Consider the following 14523-nt stretch of genomic DNA (forward strand, 5'->3'; position numbering starts at 1 on the left):
GTGATCAGGTGCATCTACGGGGTTGTCCGAGGTCCGTTGGACAAGGACAACTGTAGGTGGGCCTAATGACTTGGAAGGTTCCGTCACAGCTGGTATCGGAGCAAAGCCCATCTCTTCAGATATTATGAGACATTTCAAAAAGAATTTTCGAAGACTTATCTAAAGAAAATTTCTTTCCTTCTTATCTTACTACTTTCTGAAGTACTCATCTTATAAGACCAGGTAGCAGAGTGCAATGTATAAGAGGTTGTGAATCAACGAAAGTTGATTCTGTAATTGTGCATGCATCATGTTTAAAAACTATACTAATAAAGTTTTTCCCCTTATAGAGATATGCCGCCATGCATGAGGAAAACTATGCGTAAGTCCACATGATCTATTGGCGTACCTCGGCATCAGCTGGCTCCAAGACATGAGGAGAGCAGCAGTGGCAGTAACGACCCTATCGGAGACATAGAAGCCCAAGTGGAGCAGTTGCGGACGGAGCTACGTCACCGGAACGGGGTGTGGGTAGAAGATGGTCAGAGTATAAATGAGTTAAGGGCTGACGTCAGACATCTACAAGATGAGCTTGCTGAACGGGGTTTGGCAATCGACTGGGCTGTCAATTCACGTTCAATTGCTTGGGACCGGGAAGCCAAAGCTCGAGTCCGTGTGGAGGAGCTTAGCACGGCCGTTGACAACTTGCAGGTGTATTGCAATACATTACATGAGGAAGTTCATGAACTATATTCGTGACTGCACCCAGACGTACCTGCTGACCCTGTTGGAATGGGAGCCGGACCCTCTGGAACAGCAGGTGAAGCACTTGGTGAGGAATTGGATCTTTTCAAGCCCCCTCCTTCTATGAACCTGGCTGACGAACGGTCCCCTACAACAGACAGTGAAGCAACTAAAGACGATAAATACTAGAGTAGTATAGTGTAGATATAATACTAATGTAAAATAGGTAATGAAGTCATGTTGTACATCTGAGTCTGTATCATTACATCTTGGTAATGTAAAATGATGGTTTATGTCAGCATGTTATATTTTTCCCAAATATTTCCTTGCTTCAGATGCCATCGAGGACTCGTGCACATGACAGTGCCGGTACTTCCCGTGGTCGGGAAGACACGCCCAATCCACCGCCTGTACCACCCACGTTGGCCGAGGCTATCGCTACCTTGGTCAATGTGACCGCCGACAACACCCGCTTTCAGCGTGAAATGGCGAGAAATCAATTTCAGCAACAAGGTGGAAGGGCTTATCCGCAGGGACCCCGTGAAACTTCGTACCTGGATTTCTCGGAAACCCGTCCCCCACTTTTCATCAAAGCCGAAGACCCTCTCGAAGTCGACGAATGGGTACGGGTCATTGAACAGAAATTTGGACTCATCCGCTGCACTGAGACCCAGAAGCCGTTGTTCGCGGGTCAACAGCTAAGGGGCCCTACCAGTACTTGGGGGGAAATTATGTGGCCATTCAGTCTGCCAGACATCAGGTCACATGGGACGAATTTAAATTGGCGTTTCGTGAGCACTATATTCCAAAAGGAGTGATGCACATGAAACAGGAGGAATTCATGCGACTCAAACAAGGAGGAGATACTGTCATGCAGTATCTCAACAAATTCAATCATTTGTCCCAGTATGCAATTGATCAGGTAAATACTGACCTAAAAAGAAGATTTGCTTTATGAGAGGCCTCAATGACTGGCTTCAAAGAAAGATGGCCACTTGCCTTGATCTCTCCTACAACAGAGCTGTTAGCACAGCGCTGGCAGTAGAAGCTAAGCATATAGGCCCAGGAAAATTGAAGCGAATTGGAGGTGACAGGTCCAGTCAGGGGCCTGAAAAGCGACAAAGGTTGGTAATCCGACCTTTCAATCAAAACCGTTCTTCACCTCGTCCACCCTCCTACCCTTTCAAACAGCCTGTCTTCATCTGCCCTGCCACTGCCCCCACTTCAACTAGTCAGCCGAGTGCCCCTGGTGCTCGTTTCCCCGCCCTCCCTAGCTCATCAACTGGTTGCTTCAATTGTGGGAAGTCTGGACATTTTATCAAAGACTGTCCATATCCGAGGCAGAACAAATCCAACAACCAGCAGAACTCAGGGAGTTCAAATCTAGGCAAGGGAAACACGATGAATAATTCAGCGGGCAAGAATACAAAGAAGACTGGGCGAATATACTACACACAAGTGGCCACTACACCGGAGGGAGAGCCGGTTATGATGGGTACGTTTCTTGTGGCCAATCACCCAGCAGTCATTCTCTTTGATTCTGGTGCTTCACATACATTAATAAGCAAGAAATTTGTGGATAAATATTGCATTCCTTGCATCGAATCAATAGAAGGGTTTATTATTCATTCGCTTGGGGGACAAATATTCACTAAAGAAGTGGCTTTCCATGTGCCTGTAACATTGACTGAATGGGACTTTCCCACCAATATGATTGTTCTGAAAGGCCAAGATATAGATGTAATTCTACGCATGAATTGGTTAGCCCAGCACAAAGCTATCCTCAACACTGATCTGAGAACCATCAGGTTGAGCTATGGCCATGAAGAGGTTCTCTTATCCATCCTTGTAGCTATTCCAGCTAAACCAATTGGCAAAGTCTATGAAGCTATCATCCCTGAAATCCAAGATATTCTGGTAGTATGTGAGTTTCCAGACGTCTTTCCTGAAGATCTGCCTGGATTACCTCCCGAAAAAGATGTAGAGTTTGTGATTGAATTGAAGCCCGGTACGGCTCCAATTTCTAGAAGGTCGTATCGAATGCCTCCTAATGAGTTGGCAGAGCTCAAGACTCAATTACAAGATCTACTGGAGAAAAGGGATTCATCCGGCCTAGTTCGTCACCTTGGGGATGTCTTGCAATCTTTGTCAAGAAGAAGGATCAAACGCTTCGAATGTGCGTGGACTATAGACCACTTAATGAGGTCACAATCAAGAATAAGTACCCTCTTCCCAGATTGATATCTTGTTTGATTAGCTTACCGGAGCTCGGGTATTTTCCAAAATTGACCTCAGGTCGGGCTATCATCAGATCTGTATCCGACCCGAAGATATACCCAAGACCGCGTTTACTACGTGGTATGGATTATTCAAATATTTGGTTATGTCTTTCGTATTAACGAATGCTCCTGCCCACTTCACATATCTAATGAACTCGGTATTTATGCCTGAGTTGGATAAATTTGTGGTGGTCTCCATTGGTGATATCTTGATATATTCCAAGAATGAAGAGGAGCATGCTTGGCATCTCCGGATCGTGCTAACGCGCTTAAGGGAACATCAACTATATGCTAAATTCAGCAAGTGCACGTTTTGGCTGGAGGAAATCCAATTTCTGGGACACGTATTGTCTGCCAAGGGGATTGCGGTTGATCCCAGCAAGGTCAAGGATATTCTAGAGTGGAAACCACCAACCACTATACATCAAGTTCGAAGTTTCCTTGGACTGGCTGGTTATTACCGCTGATTTATCCCGAATTTCTCTAAGCTTGTGAAGCCAATCACGAGTCTATTGAAGAATGATACGATGTTTAACAGGTACTCAAGATGCAACGAAGCCTTCGAGCAGCTGAAGGTGTTATTGACCACTGCTCCGGTATTAGCTCAACCGGACATTGAAAAGCCTTTTGATGTGTATTGTGATGCATCAGGCAGTGGCCTCAAATGTGTTTTAATGCAAGAGGGCCGAGTTATAGCATATGTCTCAAGGCAGTTGCGCCGGCATGAGGAACATTATCCAACTCATGACTTAGAATTAGCGGTTGTGGTTCATGCCCTTAAAATATGGCGTCATTATCTGCTGGGAAATATCTGTCATATATACACGGATCATAAAAGCTTGAAGTACATTTTTACCCAGTCAGAATTAAATATGAGGCAGAGGAGATGGCTTGAGCTAATTAAGGATTATGAATTGGAAATTCACTATCACCCAGGCAAGGCCAACGTGGTGGCAGATGCACTAAGTCGTAAGGCTTTCTGCCATTGTCTTACAGTGACAACTTCTGACATCACATTATGCCAAGAAATGGAGAAATTAAACCTGGGAATGATTCAGCATGGAACCTTAAATCGATTGTGGCTTGAGTCAGTTCTTCTGCAAAAGATTATTGATGCGCAAAGAAGTGATAAGGGTATGAAACACATTCATGAGAAAATAAAGGCCGGTAAAGCAAACTGTTTCCGAAAAGATGATCAAGGCATTGTATGGTTTAATAACCACATAGTTGTGCCCAAGAATGATGATGTCTGCTAACAAATTTTAGATGAAGCACATCTTAGCCGATATCCATTCATCCGGGAAGCACTAAGATGTATCATGATTTAAAGCAACATTATTGGTGGACAAAGATGAAGATTGAAATTGCACGCTATGTGGCGAAGTGTGACACCTGTAGACGTGTCAAAGCCATACACATGAAAACTGCTGGTCCATTGCAATCCTTACCTACCCCGACATGGAAATGGGAGGAAATTAGCGTGGACTTCATTGTGGGATTACCCGGGACAGCAAAAGGGTTTGATTCTATTTGGGTTATAGTTGATCGACTTACCAAGATAACCCATTTTCTGCCCGTCAAGACAGATTATCCAGTTGTTGTCTATGCTCAGTTATATATTGCCCGTATTCTTAGTCTGATGGAGTTCCAAAGACCATAGTGTTGGATCGTGGGCCGCAATTTGTAGCCAAGTTTTGGGAAGCACTGCATAAGTCTCTGGGTACCAAGTTGCTTCACAGTTCGGCCTATCATCCCCAAACAAGTGGGCAGACTGAGAGAGTGAACCAAATACTTGAAGGCATGTTACAGGTGTGTGTTCTTGAATTTTCGCAGAAATGGGAAGACTGTTTACCATTTGCAGAATTCTCATATAACAATAGTTATCAAGAAAGTATCAAGATGGCACCCTTTGAAGCTTTATATAGACGACGGTGCTGCACTCCATTAAATTGGTCTAAACCAGGAGAAAGGTGGTTTTTTAGGCCTGATATGGTTAAAGAGATGGAGGAAAAAGTTCAACGAATTATACATAATTTGAAAGAAGCACAAGATCGATAAAAAAATTATGCAGAAAAACGACGCAAACCCTTATACTTTTAAGTCGGAGATCATGTGTATCTGAAAGTATCACCAATGAAGGGCGTAACTCGTTTTGGTGTAAAAGGAAAGCTTGCACCTTGATACATTGGTCCATTTCTCATTCTTGAACAATGTGGACCAGTGGTGTACCGACTCCAACTACTCGAAACATTGTCTGTAGTGCACAATGTGTTCCATGTGTCCCAATTGAAGAATTGTCTTCGGGTTCCAGATCGAACCATTGAAGTTACGGATGTTACCCTGGAACCAGACTTAACATATTCAGAACATCCTATTCGAATCCTTGATCAAAAGGACAGGGTTACCCGAAGAAGAATTCTCAAATTTATAAGATACAATGGAACCAACACATGGAAGATGAAGCTACATGGGAAACCCAAGACTTTTTAGAAAAGAATTTCCTAGGCTTTTTAGCTTCATATAAATTGTGAGATATGTACAATTGTTGTAAAAAGGAATAGACTCCATACCACCCCCTGCCTTATACAAGAAATAAGGAAATAAAAATGTAACGTGTTTCCTTTTCCATTACTTGCCCTAGGACTTTTAAATCTCGGGACGAGATTCTTTTATGGGGGGAAGGATGTAACACCCCTGTTGTTACTGTCACTAAAACTTAAGCATAACATCATGAACATTAGCATATCATGTGCTTGTTACACTTAGAGTGCATTTACTAGGCAAAAAATTCAAACAAGTTGTATTGATGTGACTTGTTAAGGGTGAAACCCTAGGGTAGGGTACTTAACCCTAAACTAGGCTTATGAGTAATAATAAAGCCCAAGCATGAGAAAACTTCAAAACTCATGTGAAATGATCATAAGATATCATACATAATGGACTTGGGTAGCACCAAAACCCTAAAGTGTTGAAAACTCTAAAAAGACCCCTAAAAACCCTGAACTGAAACCCTAGGGGGTTATGTGTAAACTTTGCACACTTTTGGAACCAAGTGCAAAAACCAAGGTATTAGGGCACCTCAAATCATATGGTTCACACATTTGAGGATTTCCAAGTCAAAAGATGAGATTTGGGCTTATTTGCAAAAAAGCCACTATATACCTCTCATATGCCTAAGTCCAAAACCAGTGAACAGGCCAGACTTTTGAGTCGAATTGGAGTAGGATCTAGTGCTCGATAGAGGATAGTTGCTATAGTCGATTTGTAGCTGGTTGGTTGAGCTACAACTTTGTTAAAGGTGGATTAGTAAGTGTTCATACAAAAATTTGAGAACTAGGCTCTGTAAAGTGGTCTGTCAGGTTGACTGAATGAGAATCCAATGGTACAGTGTACTGGAAATATCCTAGGTTCAGAGAACCTCGCCGCCGGTGAGTCGTGCGCCCGGATTCGTGCCAACCGCTGTGATTCGTGCCCAGCGCAAGTGGATAACGGAGAGGAGTAAAAAACTTGGAGCTTGGATTAGCTCGAGCTCGCTCACCGTTGTGCCCGCCGTACCCACTTGGACCGCGGCTGGTTGGGATCATCCTCGCTGGCGTTAGCCGCTCAACGATCATGCGCCACGTGCCTTGGTGTCTTACCACGTCGCAGTAGCTTGTATTACACACGTCCGGTGATCGCCGGTAGGCTCGCCACGGTGAAAGCCACCAATCTCTAGCGACAGTGCTCTCCTCACTCTCCGACCGCCACTGCGCCATCTCAAATTCACGAGCCACCGCTCGAGGATCCTATAAATTGAGCATGCCGTCGGTTCCGCGAGGTATTCTAGCACCTAATCCATCAACTCGTGCCTCAAATCATCCACCAGAGCTCGCCAATTCAAGATTTCCCCCAAATCGGTCCAAAACATCGCGCGAAGTGACCTCGCCGTGGCCAGCGTGTTTCAGGTCTGATCCTGTCCTCTGCTCTCTTGTTTTAGTACCCTCATGTGCCCCTGATACTTCTCGACCCAACCGATTAGGCTAGAACCCATTAGATCGTCGGGAACGCTCCATGTTGTCCAGTGATCGCGCTGTCACCCTGGGCAGTGTGATTTAGAGCTCAAATCTTGCAATTAAGTGAAGGGAAATGGTCGTTTAGGGTTGAATTTGGTGTCCAGCAAAGGGGAGGGCTAGCCGTTGCTTATTCTGGCCAGTACAAGCTCGCCGGAGCTCGGCCTGGCGCCGTTCGCCGTCGAGGACCGCGGGTTGTGAAGAGAAAGAAGAGGGAGGGCCTATCTGCAAGTGTCAGTGAGACGCGTGAATTGTGCCAAGGACTAATGTCCCGATTTTTGAACCGGTAGGGACCTTTTTGCAAAACCAACTACGCGGGCGCGCGCGCAGGGGCATTTTGCCTATCGTGGGCCGTCTTGGACTGAATTCAGCCCAGTACTATTGGTCTTTTTCCTTTTTCTTTTTCTACTGGACTTAGGAAATTTCTAGAAAATTGTATAAAAATGCTAAAAATATACGACCAATTTTGTTGGACTCCTGAATTTCTATAGTATTTAATAAAAATAGTTTTAAGATTTTTAGTACCAACAAGGAATTATCTAGCATTTAAAAAGGCTTAAGCCTATACCTCTGGAATTTTAGAAATTAATTAATAACCCCAAAAATCCCTAAACTTTTTGGATAAGCTTAAAATGATATTTAGAAACCTTGGGTAAAGTTTGGCATGATTTGAACAATGTTTGGTACCTAAACCCCAAACCCTGAACTTCTAAGTAGTGTGTGCCCTATGAACTAAAATATTGACTCCACAAACCCTATTTTTCTGGAGTACCGTGAAGGAAAATTGTATTCAAAACCTAATATGATGAACCTTTATTATTTTTCCATTTTCATAAGCATTACATGAGCATTCATGGTTATATATATGATTAATACAGAGAACAAAGAAGAAGTAGAGGTTGAAGAAGGAAAAGCTACACCACCACCTGAAGACCCACCTGCCGGGAACTGCTTTTATTTTGATATTTTTGGAGCAGAGCCTGACTCCCCTATAACACAAGGCAAGCCCCGGTGCATTTGCCACCTCCTTGCTATTTTAAAATCTTTCTCACTTGCTTGATGCATTAGGTGATAGGAGTTGTGTGCTAAACAAATTGATGCATTTCCTTCCTTGGAAGTTTGATTACCTTTCCTTGATCACCTGTTTTATGAAAAGATTTTTCTGATGCTTAGTCTTGCTCGAGAAAACAAAATGTCTTGTTTTGACAAAATATGATGCTTCAAGCGGGATGGAATGTTTTTAAAAATAAAACTTGATGGTGGATCCATCATGGCCATGATGGGTTCAACATCGGAAAAGATGTACCTCTGTCAGGTACCAAACTTTGGGTTGAAATGATAAAGCTGAGACCGGGCGGGTGACTTACACGAGAAGAGAGTATCAGAATAGTGTCTCCGTCTGAGTCAATTAAGGACCTTGTCGATGTAGGCCTGCTGACCGAGGACCCTTTAACTGGTCACATGCCTCATCATGGGTAAGCTTTGCCTCGGTCAGACTAATACCAGAATAAGATAACACGCAATGGGAGTGGAGAGATGGCGAGAGTAGCGTGTACCCTCCGTGGCAAGAGGCTGGACGGTGGTGTATCTGTGCTCTCGGTTGGCGTGAACCTGATCTGGTCTTAAGAACCCCGGTGGCGAGTTGACATATGCAAGGGTTAAGTGCTACATATGTCGTGTGATTGGAGATCCTCAGCTGAGTATTAATCGATTCGGATCGCTGTTACTTCTCGGACATGAAGATTCGGTCACTGACTTACACGTAGCATTCCAGTGAACAAGAAGGGTTAATAAAAGGATGGCTAGCATAGGCCAAGTGCTTGAACTAGGGTAGAAAGAACTCTAGATGCAGGTAACTTTACTTAACATGACAAGTAAAACTGGATTTTTAAGGATCCACTATTAGTAAGCATTTCTACAAACAGAGTCTTGATTCTTGTTCAAAGCCTTACCTTGAGTCCCTCAAGCCAGCATATCCTTGAGAGTCTTTTATTTTGACGGGTAAGACTTGCGAAAGTACACTTCGTACTCAGGGTTTTTGAACCCATGTTGTTATATGTGAGGAAGCAGCAAACTTTTGTTGCTTTTGTTCTAAGGTGGTGTCAAAAGAAGAAACTAAAGAATGAAGCTTCGGGAGAAAGTGTCCTCCTTTCAAAACTTTTTACTCTTAAGCGGGAGGGGGTTTTGCCTCTCGGGTTTGTAATAATATTACTCCTGCACTCCTATATATTACTGGTCTGTAATAACAACACTCTTCTTTATTTTAATGTAAATTAAGTTACTGTAATTGCTTCCGCCTATTCGTTCCTCTGGTGTGTTGTAATATCTGCGTGACGGGTGATACGCTCTTGGGAAAGGTAAGGAACTCAGATACCGAACTTGTCATTGATCAAGTGCATCTATGGGGTTGTCCGAGGTCCGTTGGACAAGGACAACTATAGGTGGGCCTAATGACTTGGAAGGATCCGTCACAGCGTACCCCTTCGAGGGTACGTTTTAAAAAAGAAACCTTATGATTTTAGGAAATAGAACCCGCCGCCCATCCGCGCGTTTGGACTGTGTCTGTGGAGTTTTTGCGAGCAAGCTCCTGACTTTTCTGGAATTCGAGGCCCAGTCTAGAGAAGGTTAGAAATAGAGAAATTGATTTATAAATTGATTTTTAATATATAAATAAGTGCTAGAACTTGTATAAATCATAGTAAATTCATATGAACTTCAAATTGATCCATTCCAATTTCTAAAATTTTATAAAATTATTGTTTATCACTTAGAGTCTTTGTTTTGACATGAAAATAGTAAGAAAATTAATTTTCCACTTAATCCTATTTCAAGCACATAAAACCTTTGGAAATTCATAATTTAAAATCTATAACTCCAAAATTAATGATTCATGTTCCTAGGATTTTATTTTAATGTGTAGATTTTTATTGTGTATTTATTTACATGTTTGGTGTGATGTTAATTTTTGCTATACTATGTATGTATTGTGTTTATGCGAGTAGACGAGCAAGCTACTGTGGATCCTGAGGTTCAGCAGATAGAAGTTGCTGAGCAGGAGCTCATTGAAGGCAAGTTGTGCCCTTGATCACTTATTTTTACCCAGCCATGTTCTTATTATTCATAATGATCTGCATAGGTTAATTTTGATGGGATCCAATAGGTTACCCCAGTTTTGGTTATCTTTATACCTTGTTTTACCACTGAAATAAGTGGGTAGTACTTGCTATTGCTTTATGTGGATTTGGGTATGGAGATACATTATTCATGATTACACTTTTATTCTCTATTTATTATTAATGTTCATGTTAAGATCATTATGTTAATGGGAACATGGAGCGACCACCCGGGAAAACAGTGCTATCACAAGGATAGTATGGGATGCCCTTGGCTGATTAATTAGGAAAGCTAGTGGATGACTACTTTACCTGAAAGGGGCAATGGCAGTAGGGGAGTGGTCAGTGTAGTGAGGTCCTTGGGTTGATATCGCTGCGATGGCGGTCAGGCGAGGGATTCCTGCACTGGAGCTTCCTATAAACTGTAGCGGGTTTTCTGAAGCTAGTGGAACTTTGTGAAGGCCTCGTAGTGTTACCCTGCCTCGCCTCCTCGGTAGAGGTGTATGGGATTGGCCGTCTCTTGATAGATGGGTAACATGACTTGTGGGTAAAGATGCGCAACCTCTGCAGAGTGTAAAACTGGTATACTAGTCGTGCTCACGGTCATGAGCAGCTCAGACCCTCACATGATTAATATATGGAATTAAAACTCAATTTGTCATTTGCATCTCATTGGGGTTATTTTCTTATTACTTTTACTTATTATTACTAAGGTTTGGTATTTACTTATACTTAGTAATTGCTAATAAAATTTTGACCAACTTATAAAAGCAATGCTCAGCTTCAACCTTTATTTTGTTGATCAGCCTTGCACTTCACATGAACTCCCACCTTTAGCGAGTTCATGCACATTATTCCCCACAATTTGTTGAGCTATGATCGTATGTGAGCTCACTCTTGCTGTCTCACATCCCCCATAGGAGAAGAACATGTGGTCAAAGAGGAGCCGCCTAGCACTGAGGCTTTTGACTTGATCTAGGTGGCGTCTCCCAGTCAACTTTTGTGGCGCCAAGGAATAATATATAGTTCGCTTTATTTTATCATTTATTTTTGTAAGACTTCCGCTATGTAATAAGTACATTTATGATATTTATGATATTTATCTCTATGCACTCTGTTATTATATGTGTTGTCTTATCTGGCGCATATATGAGATGCACCCGGCTTTGTTCCTTAAATCCGGGTGTGACAAAATTAGAATGCTTGGATGGAAGTGAATGAGGTGGTTGGGGGTATTTATAGCCTCCCAACCACTTCTAGCCGTTGGCTGAATTCTGCTGGTGATGGGCGCGCCGAACAGTCCGGTGTGCACTGTCCGGTGCGCACCACGTCAGCGCAACCGTTAGGGTTCGGAGCAGTTGATCGTTGGAGACATTTGTCTTCTAGCTGCACCGGACAGTCCGGTGCCCTCTGACTTCTGTGCTCTGACTTCTGCCATAGCACTGTTCATCATTGTAGCGTTTGTAGAGACGATCTTGGCGTAGAGAGTCGTTGCTCCACTGGCTCACCGGACAGTCCGGTGAATTATAGCGGAGCGCCCCCCCCCCCCCATTTTCCCGAGAGTGGCTGGTTCGAAGTTGTACGGCCCTGGTGTGCCAAAACTCAGCACACTCAAGTCCTTTTTGCTCCAAATAAATTATGCCTAACTTGATTTTTTCTTGGTTTATGTTGAACCTTATGCACCTGTAATACATGAATTCTAGACAAACTAGTTAGTCCATGTGTTTGTGTTGGTCGTCAACCACCAAAATTAATTATAGGAAATGGTTAACCCTATTTCCCTTTCACTTGTCCTAGACGAGAGTGCAAAAAGGTATCAAGGTTTTGGAGTGGAGCATAACTGGACTCACATATGTGGCTTGTGGGAGCTTCCTTATGCTAAGTCATTGATTCTGATGCACAACATCGACGTCATGCATCAAAAGAGTAACTTTTTCTAAGCCCTCATAAATACATGTATGGATTTCCCGGATAAAATGAAAGACAATGACAAGGCACGCATGGACTTAGTCGTGATATGTGATTGTCCAACCCAAGTGCTTAGAGAAAACGGAGGCAAACCAAAAGCTGACTATTGTCTGAAACCTAAGCAACGGGAAGAAGTGATGAAGTGGATGAAGGATTTGAAATTCCTCTATGGTTATGCTGCTAGTTTTAGAAGATCTATGAATTTGAAGACAATGAGGATGAAGGGACTGAAGAGCCATGACTTCCACATAATTATGAAAAGGCTCGTGCCCATAATATTGTGTAGGTACGTTTCCGATGCCGCGTGGAAAACGTTAGCTAAAGTTAGTTATTTCTATAGACAGTTGTGTGCTAAAGAAATCAGAAGAGATGTGTTGGAACAGCTAGAGAAAGAGGCACCGGTGCTTTTGTGCAGATTCGAAAAAAAATATTCCCACCGAGTTTCTTCAATCCTATGCAGCATCTCTTTATACATCTTCCATATGAGGCTAAGGTCAGTGGTCCTATTCAGTACAGGTGGATGTTTCATATAGAAAGAGCATCAAAGAAGCTTAGAGCAATGGTGGGCAATAAGGCAAGAGTTGAAGGATGTATTGCGGCACAATTTAAACTGAACAAGGTAGCACACTTCACAAGGAGGGCCACAAAGGACCAGACCCTAACAACCCTGACCAGCTCTACAGCCAGATGGCCACAGATCGGCTGGTGAGTTTTGGCCCAAAATTACAAACATTCAAATTATAGAAATTTCTATATTTGTAAGTTTGTGAATGATGTATAGGCGGCATGTGGGGAGTAGATGTGTCAGCACCATAGGCCCTTACTTTGACTGGCGACATGAACCGGTGGATCCCTCGGTGGTCTACGCAAGTGGTGGGGGAAAAGCGCATGGACGGTAAGCTCTAACTTATAAAATTACATGGTTTATACTAAATTGATCATGCAGTAATCACAATTTTTGAATCACTTATAGATACGCACTCTTTGATGGATTCATTGACTCATCGTTGGTGAGATCTCAGAGGATGGGTTCGTCTTCGAGTAGCTTGTGCTCTCGTCGACCGAACGAGCAGGAATTGGAGATTATGAGGTTGTGTGAGGAGATGAGACAACAATGGGAATTTATGCATGCTTGCAATGCACATAACCAAGTGCTGTATCAAGTAAGTATAGATAATCCGAACTCCAAATTCTTATATTTCAATACAACATCTTCACTAATAACACATATGTTTAACAGTTAATGCAGCAACAGGGTATAACACCAAACATTACATCGCCACCACAATGGAGCCAGTTTGCATCCACACCAGCTCCAGTACATTAATCTTAGCAAATTCTCTTAATAACATTCTCTAAACTAGCAATTCATCTTGTTAGTGTAGTAGAAAAACATGAATTGTATCTAAACTTAGTCAAATATTCATTAAACAGGGACTAGGGAGTCAACAGTTCAACACCCCTCCGACACATATACCTGCACCTGGAGATAGAGTATGTTTGATAACTCTCGATGATTTTATACACTTGTATACTTAACTTGTTGATATTTATATTTAACTTGTTGATATTTGCATCCTTGCATAGGTTAAGCTAGAAGTGGGTGGGAGTGAGTCTGAACCCATAGGAAAAGGATTTGTTGAGTCCCTCTTCGCGTACCCTCCTCCTGGTGGCGGTAGTGGCCAAAGCTTTAACCATCCAAGTGGTGGTTATCCCTGAGTATGGTGCTTGGTCGTCTTTGTTTCTTAACTCATGCACAGTTTCTCTCAGTAGGCTAAACCAAACTTTGTACGCTATGTGTTTTTGTGAACTAAACACTTTAACTTATCTCGTTGTTGCTATTTGAAATGGTTATGTAAGCTATGTTGGTGATGTGAAGTTTGTGATGTGTGAATTGATTATGTGGTTGTAATGTGAAGTTTTTGTGAACTATGTCAATTGATGTGTTTGTAATGTGACCAATATTGATCTATGTTCTGTCTATAATGATATATGTTATGTGTGTTGTTGTGTACAATATTATGGAGAAATAAGGCCTCATTGGTTGTTGTTTTGTAGCAGGAAAGGTTAATTCCCATCGGCTTGACCATAGCCGACGAGAATTATTCGAATAATTTCCATGGTCCAGTTAACTCTCGTCGGCCCAACGTGGACGACGAGATTTATTCAAATAATTCACGTGGGCCAGTTAATTCCCGTCGGCCAAGCATGACCAACGGGAATTATTCGAATAATTCCCATGGGCCAGCCGCGACATACGAGAATTAACGACCGACGGAATTAACTTATTAATTCACGTCGACTTGGCTAAGTCGACGGTGATAGCTAATTCTCGTCAGCTTCCCTAGAGCTGACGGGAATTAATTAATGAGGTGAGAGACTCGAGGGGTA

This window comes from Zea mays, chromosome 5 (genome assembly GCF_902167145.1).
Source record: "Zea mays cultivar B73 chromosome 5, Zm-B73-REFERENCE-NAM-5.0, whole genome shotgun sequence".
Taxonomy (NCBI): Eukaryota; Viridiplantae; Streptophyta; class Magnoliopsida; order Poales; family Poaceae; genus Zea; species Zea mays.